Raw genomic sequence first — 13,224 nt, forward strand, 5'->3', positions numbered from 1 at the left:
GCTCAGACTTGTGTTTCTTGTCCGCACGAGAGGCACAGCCTGGTTTGCTGCAATGCAACTGTCCTCATGAACGTACTTCAAGGCCTGATGTACTGGGACCACAATCATCTGGTAAGAAGATGGCTGAGTTTTTTTGGCTCATTCTCTTGACTTCAGAATGTTAAATTGGGTGATAATGAATAGTAACTGTGTTCCTTTTTATGGTGAAGTTGACACTTACCTTCTAGTAAACAGGCACAGAGATGACCCCCCCTCATTTCCCTCCTCATTTCACACAGGTCACCAAACAGCCCCTGGGACGGGAAGGGTTATTGGCCATTTACCAAACTCTGTTTGACTTGGGTTCATGGGTGAGAGATGAAAGGCACTATATTGCATTACCAATCCCCGGGGCCAGCCGGTCTCCCTAAAGAAGCATTTCATTTAGCAAGGTGACTGCTGGCCCATGGGAATCAGAGTTAAGAAAAAGAGGATGCAGCTTCAATTGCAAATTCTTCCTCAGGGCAGATGTCTTAAAGCCACACAAGGAAACTCACCACTCCAGTGTGGTAATAGTTGCTCCAGGACACTTAATGGCCAGCAGATTTTTCCCATAATTAGTCTTCCCTTCTTCTCACCAAAACACCCATTAGGTTACTCACAGTGTGTCTGCCTCTGCCCTACTTTGTTTTGCTCCATCTCCCTGGGGGAGATGCCCCATACCTGGGGCAAGCCGAATGTAGCGGGTATGAACTGTTACCTTCTCCAAGAGCTTCAAAGTCTGGGCAATGAAACAAGCAGCCCTGGTATCACACCTAGAGCTGTCGGGAGCTTGGGAGGAAAAAGAAGCATTCTCCTGAACTTCCCAAACATTTTCAATATCCTAGAGCTGAGATGCCATCTGATTTCCTTGGCTACAGGGGAACGGTCCTTACTGTTGGGGCAGTCCAAGTGCTGCCTTCATGCAGATGATGGATGCAGTGCTTCATGCTGCAAGAGTTACAGGAAGGAGAACATCTGTTGCTCAGACAGACCAAGAATTCAACCTGGACCCATCCTGCATTTCTTCTGATCTCAAAATCCAGTGTTGTTCTAAACTCATTAGCACTGGTTAAAATCCTCTTTCACTTTTCCCCCTTGCTGTTTGTTATGTGAATCACGAGACACGTGGAAGTTGCATTTGTTGTCTGATAGTTTTACATCACAGTTGTAATAGTGCACTACCGAGTCAGCAGTTCTTTCCGTGTTTGTTTATTTCTTCATTTAATGCTCCATCTCCAGCAAGTTCTTCTTACCCAGGTCCTGCTGACAACCAGGGAACAGGCACAAGTCAGCTGAGAAAATGAACAACCAGAAGGTAAGTGCAAAGAGTAGTAAATGCAGGCCGCTCATGTGATGGGATCCGATTCATTTTTATGCCAGGGAGATTTTTTAAATGGGACTTCTCCCAGTGGAGAGGTCACAGTTCTCAAGGCCTGCTTCACTATGAAGACAATACGTAATTATTCAGAGCTTATTATTATTTTTTATCACTTGGGCACGGATGAGATCAGGACCTAGTTTATTGCCATGCACTGTACAGATCGTACAGTAGGCTGTCCTGTAAAACCCCTATAAAAGGTGCTAACTACCTGCTTTATGGAGGCGGATAAATGCACCCAGGCTGAAGGCTGAAGTGACTGGTCTGAGAGAGCAGAACCCATCAGCAGCAAAAAGGGGGACTCAGCCTGAGCCTCTCTATCCTGGGATCCTGCTGCTTGTTGCTTTAGATGTCTTCCTTTTACATTTATTTTGAATTGCTGAAATGATGAATTGAATAAATGCCATGTTCTTTGAAGCACTATTTATTGTATTTGTAGAAAACAGATTATCTGTTCTCTCAGGCTAGTGGAGATTATTAAGAGTGATAAACTCATCAGGAAAAAATGTAGGTTGGGTGTGACGGAGAAACTTGTGTTTTATTCCGCAACGCCATCTTAATCTCTGTTTGTGGTGTGTCAGATGATGCGTTCTCAGCGATACCACACCGTCCTGTCCTTGGCTCTCAGGCTGGGGTCACAAGCTGGAATTGGAAGGAGCAACTTTCATGCAGCTATGTGACTGGAATATGAAACCTATTCCAGGGTAAGTGGATTTTTGTTCAGTTTGGGTTTTATACAAGATATGAAATCCATACAAAGTTTGTTGTTAATCCCAGTCCAGTTGTGAAACTGTATTTGACCACTACTTGTTCAATCCAGTAAAGCATACTGCATCCCATAGCAACACCTGCTCTATTTGTGTATTAAAATTATTCTACCAGGTCAATTTTTGGGATTTAGCATTTCATTCATAAAGGATTCTGTGACACATACCAGTTGTGCTGTCTCTCCACTTTCTGATGAATTGGGTGGTTTTCTTAAGCCTATTTATATTTTAATTTATTGTAATATTTCTCTTTCTTATTTGAATAATTGAGACAAAACCAATAATTTTTACAAAAATCAGAAAAAGTAAAAAAATAACTCTCAAGGACCAAACAGATACTCATTATGATTTTCTCTTTAGTACTTGCAAGTCTTGGGTTATCTTATGCAATTTTCCTCTTTGAATAGTGCTTTACTTTTTGGTAGTTTTGCTCAGACACAGAAGGTAGTGACAACATATAGAGTGTATTACAGGTTTCTTTACAGATGAAATCAATGAAACGTCCTGAAGTCTAGTAACTACTCCATACCAGCAACTTATACGACCCTCTGTGCTACTACTGCAGCTTTGAAGCAATTTATTTCGTCATTTGGACGCGAACTACTAAGACAAATTCCTTCCTGCTGCAGCAGCAGTAGTACGGGAAGGTGTGTTTCAAACCATGTAGTCATTTCAATCCTGGATTTCATGAGGAGTTATTCCTGTCTCAGAGATGAATCATTCAAATATCCTTCTACAGATTCCAGGTGAGTTACTCACATTTAGACGCTTCCAAGTAATACACAGAAAGGTGCTGAGAAAATGGCAAGGCTCTGCCTAGTCAAAAAAAAGCTCAGCAAAAGTTGATCCAAGCAAAATACTCGTGCTAGTGCTCAAAATCTTTCTAGGAGTCCTGAGGCCAAAGGGCGTCTGCCTTCAAAAATGTGTGGCCAACAGGGATGTGTGGGACTTGCTTTACTGACTGACCCATCAGCTGCTCTCTGTCCCCAGAAAGAGCTCAGGAAATGACTGGAAGTATCTGACAATATAAAAAGGATAATTAAGTTTCATTGTGGGAATAAGAGGGTAATCTGTCCAGGCAAATCTAGGAACTAGTATTGAAAACTGCAGCATCTGAATATAAAAAATGAGTAATTTTGAATAAAGATGTCTATCAGGACTGTAAATTCAGAGAGTAAAGAAGTAGCTTTTCTTAACAGACCATCTCTCTCCATCTTCCTCTAACTCATTTTCCTGTTCTCTTTCTTCCTTTTGTATTATTGCAAAAAACGCATGTAAAATCTGATATTGAGAATGCTTTAGCTTCATTTCAATCTGCTCCTCTCAAAATGTTTTGCTCCACTGTGCCGATTCCCCCTGTGAGATAACCGGAGCCATGACCACGGTAGGCTTGCGGGGGCCACTTTGCAAGAACAGCCATCTTTTAAGAGTTCTCTGTAGCCAGCTCTCTGCTCTTCTCAGGCTCCTGAAGATGTTTTTAAGCTGGCATGAGAAATCACCTGGGAGTCAGAGTAGAGCACAAGGTGCTTAGGACAGTATTTTCTCTTCACCTTTTTTTTTGCCGAGCAGAATTGCTGCACTATAAACAAATGTGAGTTTTGCCTCATTCTTAGATACTGTGAGTTATGGAAGCCCACTCTAGATGTAATGAATGTATAGATCATTTTGACCAGATCATAATCTATGAGTAAATAATGCTCCCGGAAAACGTATAGGTGAAATAAAGAACTTGCTACTATTGCTGTATTGGTATCAAGGATTACTGACGAGGCCAACATGATCCTAAAGCTTTGTGCTACTGAGGTTTAAATACAATGCAGAACTAACTACAGGGCTGGGTTAGCAAATTCCTTCCTGGATTAAGGTATTGAGGATTTACACTGCTGGAAACAGAACCCAAGACTATACAAAGCTTACCTGTCCCTAGACTTTATCACAAGCCCCAGACTTCAGTTCATTGACCGGCTCACTCACATTTATAAAAATTTCCATTAGGCTCCCCTGATTTTGGTAGTGACATTTATTAATAAATATAACATTGCAAATCACACAGCAATTTTCAGAATGAGCAGGAATCTGATACAGCAAACTCCTATAACACCTATGACTCTGCTGTCTGTGGAGGAAGCCCAAGGATACCAGGCTGAGACCCATGGCCAGCTGTCAGCACAGTCTCTAGGCCATGGGAAGGTTAGTTTTAAGGAAGATGGCACTTAAGGGACATCTGTGTGACACATGCTACAATGTCCAGAGATTGGAGTCTATGTATTTTGCTCTAAATCCAGAGAGGAAGTCACTAGAAAAAAAAACCGAAAAGAAGCACGGGGGAATAAAAGTACTTTTGAAAGAGAAGAAATCTACATTTCAATGAAAATCCTTTCAAGGCATTTCAAATAAGAGTCTGAGAGAAATAATTACAAAGTTTGGAGAGAAAGAACGTTAGCTTTGATATCTTTTTCTTCTATGAAGCAATTAAAATAAGCAATTTTTCAAATACTAAGCAGAAAATTACTAATGGCTGAACCCAAAAGCTTTCATTTCCTTCTTGGGGCCTTTATTCTTCTAAAAAAAGACAAAAAAATGTGAAGGTGGTTTTCCAGATAGATTAATGCATAAAGCAGTCGCTAGTTGGATGTCATAAAAACTACAGCAGCATAGAATAGCTGAGATTAAGAGCTAGATTTAAATCATGCAACAGTCCAGTTAATATCAATGTCTAATTAAGAAATGCATAAGAAGTCTGTAATGTTGATTTGATGGAGAAAAACTCTAATAGGGTTTCTTTTGGAATTTTCCATTTCAATTGCTGTGTGGACTTTTAATGGATGTCCTATCCAGTCTTTGGTATTAGCAGGAATCATCCTCAAATTAAAACCAAGGCCTAAAATGAACACAGGTAGACAAATTAGCTGGTCTGGGAAGCAGTCTGGGTAGACTGACACTGTGAGCTCAAGCTGAAATTTTCATACAAATAAAAGAGAATAAATATCTCAAATCTGGCGTGGAAACCCTATCTGCTTATCGTTTTAAACAATTTAAACCCCTGTAATTTTAAACAATGCAATGTTACCCGTTTCCCCATCTCTCTAAGCCCGCTGAAATCCCTGACAATTCATGCTTGGAAATCCAGACCGCTAATCATTGTTAATTTTTTTCTTAATAGGAAGGCTTTCTATAGTTACGTATATTAGTAGTACATAAAGCTAGGTTCTCCTTTGCTTGCGATGGGATTTACAGCCCACCATTCCCTATCACTACCAATTAATGCCATTAACCTCCCACTCCTCTCTGGGTAACTAAAGCTCTTAAACTCTTTGAGCAAAACTGAACCTGTGGCATCCACCATGTCACACAGATCATGGAGGACGTTTGGTCTTTAGGTAGGAAAGGGGAACTGGCTTTATGCTGCATGTCACTAATGCCCCAAATTTGTTAAACTGGGAGCAGTGTAACTGTTAGTATGCACAAACCCACATTGCAAAGAGAAGAAAGCATAGCACTGGATTAAAGCAGCGATGTATTTATTATCACCACTTTGTTGTTGACCCAACAAATCCAGAGGGAATTATCTCAAGAATCCAAGAAGACGGCAAACTCAAAATAACCCCTCTGACCCAAGCAGCAAGCACACTGGGGAGTCATTTTTAAGTTCATTAGAACATGTTAAAATACAACACATTGGCCATGGTAAAGCGAGACACAGGATTCCATCTGTCTACATATTTATTTCCAGTACTAAATCCATCCAGAGACCTTTCAAAACTATATCATTAAGTCTTGCCACTCCACTTAGCAAATAGAGTGTGGAAAAGATTGGAGATAAAACCAGGGTAACAGTGAAAGTTGGGTTATTTTGAGTCACTGTCATCGCCTGAAATGTCACAGTCCAAATTCATGCCTGGTACTACTCCATTGATCAATGAGGCACAAACACATTATATTAAACGTGATACCATGGCCCTGGGGGATGCCCGAAGGATTTTTCTCCTTAAGAGATGGGAACTAGGACATTCTCAGTGAGGCATCCGCCCCCTGAATGATGCAGAAGGTCTAATGTGGGGACATTCAGGTCATCACAGGAGTCTGATTTTTTAATCTCCTTCTTGACTGTATGACTGCAAAGGTATCATGGGTAAAGATGCTTCTAGATGATTGTTCAAATGGAGCACTGCTTTAGTGGGGTGTTTTGTCTTGCGCAATACTTAGAAAAAAAGAGTATGAAGCAGGCTACCTTTTGCAAAAACATGCAACAGACAAAAATAAACAAACCTTAACTTGTCCAACACACTTGAGAGTCACAAATTCTGTTGCAGTTTTGCTAAATGAGAGGAAAATTTCTCCTTTCCTCCATAAAACCTTCCTTTTAGACATTACTGCAGTCATGACCTCACTGTTGTTCCTGGATTCTTTCTGAAAATATTAAAACGAACGAATATGCCAGTGATCTCATCACAGCCTAAAGGACGTCTTACACAGGGGGAAAAAAAATATCAGAATTTCAGTGCTTCATTTGCATCCAGAGTAGAAAAAGTATGATAACATCATTGTGGAAAAACACTAGAGGTACAATGCAAGAGAGGCATTTTTTCCAGCTTCTTAAAAACTATTTGGTTTTGTCCTACTTGATCTTGCCTATTGTGCCTGTCACCCTTTCAGCTGTCTCCACATCTGTTCTCTTTCCTTTTTTTCCTGTCTTTTTCTGTGCCTTCCCTTGTCTCTTCTGTGTCCTTCCTACACGTTTTAGTGTACCTGATCACTTCAAATTCTATACTCTACTAGTCTAAACTATATTCAAAATGCAGAGTATATGCATACAAGTATGTTACACAGAAGTACCCACACATATTTCATCTATAGCTTACATTTTTCTGGCTAAGACCACCTTTCCTACATGTATGCACTGTTCTCAGGCTGAGCGGTCATGGGTTATGACAGCTCTCGTCTACCTTGGAGCTGTTCTATCTTCTAACAGAAATCAGGATGAGGAGTAGGGAGAGATGCTTTGTTTTCTTTGGTAGAAACACCTATAAATTAGTATTCATGTAACCAAGAACCTCATCACATTTTAAATGTTGTGTCACATTCTGAGGTAGGAAATGAGAATATCCTCCAAACACGATGAGCATAGTGTTAATAATGTAATCTTATCTCTTGTGCCCGTAGCCAGACCACAGCTCTGGCCTGAGATCACACCGTTAAGCAATGAGGTGACAAACCGGTTTCCTTTCTCAAGCCGAATGTCACGTAACTGCCCAGGGGCCCATTTTGGTGGCGGTAGCATCCCCTGACTTCTCAAGGAGAGGTGTGCCGGTGTGGTGCATTCCCACCCAGTATGCTTGGCAGAAGGAGACAGAACTACTCATGTCTCTCCATGATATTTCTCAGGCAGGAAGCAAGGCACGAGGCATCCTACTGTAGGCTGTGAAGAATCAGAGCAACCGCTTGTCAGATATCGACAAAAACCTCCAAAACCCACTACGTGGGGATGAATTCCCAGGGCTAAAGCAAACTGATATAAAGGGTGACGGTGCCTTTCTATCCACACAGCAAGATTTGCTACTCCTAGACGGAGGCCAAAAGAGTGGGGCAAGGCCCTCGGCTCTACTCCAAGTTCATTCCTCTAGTGATTGTGAAGAGGTATTTATCAGGATCTTGAACTGAGACTGGCCTACCAGCTGAAGCTGTGTGAACTAAATCATATATTCCCCAACTACAGATAAAACCAATGGCCAATTTCAGCCTAATCATCACTTCTGCCAGAGGAAAGAGAAACTCTTTGAGGTATGTTCCCTTGGATATAATTCTTCCTTTCCAGGTTAAAGAAGGGCTGCAGCTAATACATATCCTGAGTCATAATGTGGATTTGCACCTTTCCCATTAAATATAGCTAGTTCAAATCCAAAGCATCACTCCTATTCCTAATACTCACTTATATCCTTACAACTTCTACATTAGTTGCAGGTGTGAAATGCCAACCAACCACACTTCTCTTGCTGTCAGCAGGAGAGTAATGCATGTCAAAGGCCTGATTCTCAGAGGTGAGGTCACCAGGATCTCCATTTGCACATCTGCTTTGCTAAACACAAAACTCTGGAGATTTGCAAAGCTCCATTATGCACAAAATGGGATGAGTTCACTGGGGTCCATACATAAAAAATTGTGCTTCTCATTTAGTAGGCAGATCACAGAATTTTCCCTCTATACAAGAATATTTGCTGTTTTACAACAGGCAGCATTTTGCTGGTCTTCATATGTGGGTACTTGTGTCACGTAACCTAGAGAAGTGTAATCTTTTTCCTTATTAATACAGAAGATGCAAGAGAAGTCAGATAAACAGATAAAAAAAAGAGCCCAATATATTAAGCAGCTTCAAAGAGATGCTAATATTTACTGTGTCCCTGCTTGGACTGTGCAGATGCTGAGATCAGGAGCCTGCCTTACACAGAAGCATCCAAATTTGATTCTGAGTTCTTCAAGAGAAACTTTCAAATATTTCTACTTCCTCCTGTTATTGGATATTTTTCATACCTCAGAAAAAGTCTTCCAATTGTAATGTGTTTGAGCTTGATTCCTAGAGAATTGTTCTTGCTCAGTGACCTCTAATCCACAGTATTGTCTGCCTTTTACATTTTCCATGAGATCAAAGACTAATTCTATATATATACACTTAATTTTTTCTTAATTTCTGCTAATCTAAAATATCCTCCAATATCTGCAGGAAAGATTCCCATGAGTAATCTACACAGACTATTTTTTGTCTTCATGTATGGTAAATACTTGGCCTTTTAATGTCATCTGGTTATAACATCATGATTCTGGTTATCCTGGACTTAGAAGAATTTTTAAGCACATCCACCCAAGCATTATTCACCACTATGCACTATACTTTTCCTCCCTCAGTTGACTGTTTCTGAAGTTTTTTGAGATAATGAAACCTAAATTGATCTTAATATCCAAAATGAGAAAACAGGGAATTGGTCATCAGCTATGTTTTGCTAAATGGAATTTAGATTTACTATGCTGCTCAAGATGGACATCTCCTTAGGAAGCTGTTAAAAATAATTTTCACAAGGATCAAAACAGATGCACTTTTAATACTGAGGAAGGGAAGTACTTGCTTTTTAAAGAAAAGCTTGATTCTGGAAAAGACTTATTACGTTGGTACGTTAAGCAACTGTGCTGTAGCAGACAGTGTGGCTTGGATGGCTCTTCATGGAAGTGGCTATTGAATTAAGGTGTCCTTTTCTCCCAGAACTTACACCAGAAATTCAGAGCAAAAGTTTGTTGTGTTTGATGAGAATGACTTCATTACCTTCCTGAGTAACAGGAATTACATTAGTTTCCCTGGGTTGTAGAATATAGACATGCTAAAGCCATGAAAAGAAATGGGGGAAGAGATACCGATTTTCTTGGGATGAAATACAGAAAAATGGGCCTTGAAAAGCATGTGTGTACAATATGCTGTGGATCTTTAACAAAAGTTTAAAGAAACATTCTTAAAGAAACATTTTCCAAGTGCATACCTGTTAGTTTTATTTTCATTTTTGCCATATATAATTATGAGAAACTTACAGGCAACTGATACTTTTTTACTTTCTGTGAAGAATTGCCTGTTCCAAGATAATTCTGTATGCTATTACTTTAGCCCACTGGGTATCATGTAGGCAAGGTGTAAGATTATGCACATGAATATTTCTGTCTACCACTTATGTGTGCTGAGACAATATCAACTTATACTTTCTCCCGTCATTGGTCCTTATTCCATAGAGGATATTCTTAATTACTAGCAAGACAATTTGGTAATATCATGTGAAGAGTTACAGCATCACTTCTGTGATGATTTACACCTGCTAAGGATCTGATCATTGAATTTTAAACCATATTTTAAGTTCAGAAGACAGACAATATTTTTTCTACAGTACACTTCCTATTTTTAATAGGAATATTCTCCTCTGTTTAATTTATTGGCACAGTTCTTCTAAATGATATGGAGCTTTTAAACACGAAGACACCATTTTTGCACATTTGTGCTGCCCTGAAAAATTTAGAGCACACTTCTGTACTGGCTTAAATCAACTCAAGTCTAAATGCTTAAGTGTTGTTTTCAACAACTGTGCTTGAGGGACATACCTTTATAGGGATCCTAAAGAATAAAAAATTAAAAACATCTCAGTTGCAGAGCAAATTCACTGTATTCCTTCCTCCACTTTGTGATTATGGCTGTATTTTTTTTAACCCTTGCAGGTTTATTCCTAAGTCTGTTGAAAACAGTGGAGATTATTCCATTGACTCCAACAAACTGCTTTCTACTGGATTAAGAGGTTTATACATCAGATTTGCTGGTGATGTCCCACTAACAAAATGGAGAATTTTATAAATGCGTCAGGGAAGGTAAGTCCCCAGTAGAAAAGATGTCAGGTTGAGATCCAGAAATTGCAGTCTACTTGTAACGGAAATAAAACAAGGAATGCTTACTAATGAGTCATGAATTTCTTTATAATTGCTTCCACATTTGGGGCAACTTTTTCCTAAATCATCTACAGAAACTCTGCAATTCATGGGAATTTCTCCTAGTGGTTAATCAGAACACCACATCTCATACATGATAAAAATTACTTATGTTGGGAAGGATTTTTTTTTCTCCTAAATTTACTTTTCTGAAGATTTATTTCAATCTCCAGCTATTTTCTTATCCTCCTCCTCATTTTCTATTTCTAATATAAAACCAGGAGTTCTTATCAAATCAGAAGAGAAATAAAACTAAAGAAAATTCATATAGAACTGTAAAGCATGGTCTATTTTAAATTTCCAACTCAGATAATAAGAATCTGTTTTGCGCTCATGAACTCAGTTTTCCATAGTGCTTTCAGCGTTGTAACAATGCAAATCAAATACAATTTTAATAACTCCTTCCATTAAAATGATCTATTAATGTTTTAAGACTCCAACACTTATGAGCATGATTGTAATTGCGTGATTTCGCAGCAGGCAGGTTTTATAGATCTGTCTGATCTTTGGATATTTGCACTGTTTGGATTACTTTAAATAAAATAATTTTGGGAAGAATTTCAGTCTCAGTAACAACAGTTGGGTTTGATAGTGGTTTTGTTGTGGGTAATTCTATGTATCTGTTTCAATTTGAGGAAAAACTAGATACATTCAGAACTCTCTAAAAAAAGGTGGCTGAGGTTTAAACAATGACAAAAGTTATGAAGAATCTTCTGAAGAGGGGAATACTTATTCACTACGTTAGTACAAGGAGCATAAGAGGTTTAAAGTGAACAAAATTTTGTATTTGTCATGCAACACAATTAAATTGTGGGACCTTCTGCCACAGAATACCCAAAATATAATCAGATTTTTAAAAGCACTAGAAATTAATGCAAGATAGTTCTTTTGATAACATTAAGCATTCTTGCTTTATGCAACTTCTATTGTCAGTCTCTGTAATGCACCGAGTGATAGGAAGAAGGAAAACACATCAAGAGAAGAATTACTTTGTGTTCGACTTCTGACATTTTTCTGTATACCTTCTAGGAGTTTCTGACCCGGAGAGGGTGAGGGGCTAGCTGGACCTTTGGTCTAACCCAGCACAGAAACTTCTAAGCAAGGCAAACAATTGTTTGAAAGCTTGTTCCTCTCTCCAGAAACCTGTGAAAAACCTCAGGTTTTCTCATCATTCTGCAGAGCAGGATGAGGAAAATGAGCAAGATGGGCCTTGGGAAGAAGGTAAGCAGGGCAGCAAGAGCGGTGAAGAAAGTATTTGCTGAGTGGCTTGTGAGGGTCCTTACCTTGACGTGGTCCCCAGGCTTTATCTCTAGTGGTAGGCTTTTGGCCACGGGCATGCTGGCTCTCCTCCTTGTACGTGCTGTTCTTCCCCTTGAGCATCACTTGAGAACTACAGCAGAAGGTTCCCTCCTTCAAGATGAACTGAAACATCAACACAATCTTGTGCTCTTGATTCAGTACTTCTGTGGAGAACTTACTCCAACCTTTACTCATGACAAGCGTCTACATAAGCCTTGAACATTAGAACTAGCAGTGGTAATTTTCTTTGAGGGTTAAAAAATTGCTGTTTACCAAATGTTGCTAATTATATGCTGAGAAGTGATTCCTTGTCTGCAAAAACCAGAATGTGAATATGGCTTTACCCACTCCAATAGTGCTAGCTCTTCTGACTATTTGGTGAATTCTGTGTCTGACATAAGAAAAAAGAAGATATATCTTGATATATCAAGTGTGCATTTTCCATGGAGGACGGAGTCCTGGCAGACTTGCCATGGAGTTTCCACACTGGCAAAGAAATAGTGTACAAGTTGTACATAATCTATGACAAATTTTTACTTCAATGGAAACACTTTAGATCTAGTCCTATTTGAGAGGAATGGAAAGGACAACAGGCCATATGCACACAGACCTCGAGAAATAGAAGCTTTTATGTGAACAGATACTCAGAAATATGGATAATTTCAGCAGTTTTTGAAATTTTCAGTGCTGGATCAACTCAAAGCATGAAGTTCTCAATTATGCCTCCTCAGAAGCCGTCCCAAACACGAAGACCCTGAGATACTGAATTGATGATACAAGTGGATTATGCTTGGGGTTTTACATGAAAACTTTGTGTTAGAAAATGCCAAACAGGCAAAAAGGTTTGGAGGGAATAATGTGATTTTCATGAGGTTTCTCAACTGAAAAAAAATGTCACAGATGTTTCAAAATGATTGCAAGTGTCCTGATAGATATTTTTCTAAATGAACATTTATTTGCTTTGAAATACATTTTCTTTTTAATTTTTAATTTATAAGTGAAAGCAAAAAATGAAATATTTTGAAATTACTGAAGCAAATGGCTCAGCCTGATTTTTTTTAAGTAGCTTATTGTTTAGTCAGAGAATTAATTGAAAAAAAAAATGGAACCTTGAAAACTCCCAAAGGACAGAAAAAAGCACTTCCCTGCCAGCTATAAAATGAGAGAAAAATATACGGACATTTTCATTTAGCACAAAGATTTAGTAAAATACCCACATTTTCACAGAAGATGCAAAGATTTGAACTCGGA

General features: G+C 39.1%; 1 long non-coding RNA gene across 1 annotated transcript; it reads left to right on the top strand.

Annotated features, from left to right (window-relative positions):
* Positions 1-27: 27 nt before the first annotated feature.
* LOC147599223 (uncharacterized) lies at positions 28-12,989 on the top strand. The gene is made up of 6 exons (XR_015259831.1): positions 28-111; positions 1,261-1,336; positions 1,981-2,103; positions 2,640-2,912; positions 10,411-10,557; positions 11,704-12,989. It is a non-coding gene; the product is annotated as an uncharacterized LOC147599223 (long non-coding RNA).
* The last annotated feature ends 235 nt before the right edge of the window (positions 12,990-13,224 follow it).

The sequence above is a fragment of the Chlamydotis macqueenii genome, chromosome 12 (assembly GCF_036417535.1).
Source record: "Chlamydotis macqueenii isolate bChlMac1 chromosome 12, bChlMac1.mat, whole genome shotgun sequence".
Taxonomy (NCBI): domain Eukaryota; kingdom Metazoa; phylum Chordata; class Aves; order Otidiformes; family Otididae; genus Chlamydotis; species Chlamydotis macqueenii.